The sequence below is a fragment of the Schistocerca americana genome, chromosome 2 (genome assembly GCF_021461395.2).
Source record: "Schistocerca americana isolate TAMUIC-IGC-003095 chromosome 2, iqSchAmer2.1, whole genome shotgun sequence".
NCBI lineage: Eukaryota > Metazoa > Arthropoda > Insecta > Orthoptera > Acrididae > Schistocerca > Schistocerca americana.
Genome location: NC_060120.1, coordinates 178,904,055 through 178,904,857, shown reverse-complemented (window position 1 = coordinate 178,904,857; position 803 = coordinate 178,904,055). Strand labels below are relative to the sequence as shown.

Genomic DNA, 803 nt, shown 5'->3' with positions numbered 1-803 from the left:
TTGTAGAGCTACAGCAAGGCACGAATGCTGTAAGCAGCTTTAAAGGGATGTGGGATGCAGCAGTTACGCAGAGATCAAGAGGCTGTCACAGGGAGAGCTGCATCAGAGCAGCCTTCAGACCACAACAAATTCCCTGCCTTGCACACAGTTCCATGATCGCCTTTCGCAACATTTGTCTCTTAATTCCTTTCACGTGCTTATTTTGTGTGGTGTGGTTTTGTCAATCCTTTTATTTTTACATTATTTTATTGTTATATCCATCAGGTGGAACAAGCCTTTCGTGCGCTGTTTTTAGTCTTACTTAAAAATGTTTGCCCCCTGTGAGAATCGAACTCACGACCCCTGGTTTACAAGACCAGTGCTCTGCCTCTGAGCTAAGGAGGCTGACGACGTGAAGATCACATCTTTGGAATTTGAGTAGTGCGTGGAACCGCAGCGTGACTCGGAGCAGTCGTGGCTGCTAGTTCTTAGTGTTCTGTTATATACAGTCACCCTCCTCTGGATCATTGAGTTCTTATGTTTTCCTTGTCTCAGCATTCTGTTATTACTTTCTTGCTGTTTTATTTTTCTATGTGTCGGCCTATGTCAAGGGAGCGTTTTTAGCCTTCTACGTGGTTCCGCTCGTCCTCTTACGTTGTTACGCCACGTTGTTAGAGCTAGCCAGTACCATAATACTCAAATGGTGCCCGCATGCATATGCTTCCCTCGCTCTCACAGTACAATGACAAACCGTGCGAAAACATACAGCTGGGTGCGCGCACGGCGAAGTCACAAACCGGAAGCGCGGGTTGTGCAATGCTTAC

General features: G+C 46.6%; 1 non-coding gene across 1 annotated transcript; it reads right to left on the bottom strand.

Annotated features, from left to right (window-relative positions):
- Positions 1 to 312: 312 nt before the first annotated feature.
- Trnat-ugu lies at positions 313 to 384 on the bottom strand. The gene has a single exon. It is a non-coding gene; the product is annotated as a tRNA-Thr (tRNA).
- Between the last annotated feature and the right edge of the window lie 419 nt (positions 385 to 803).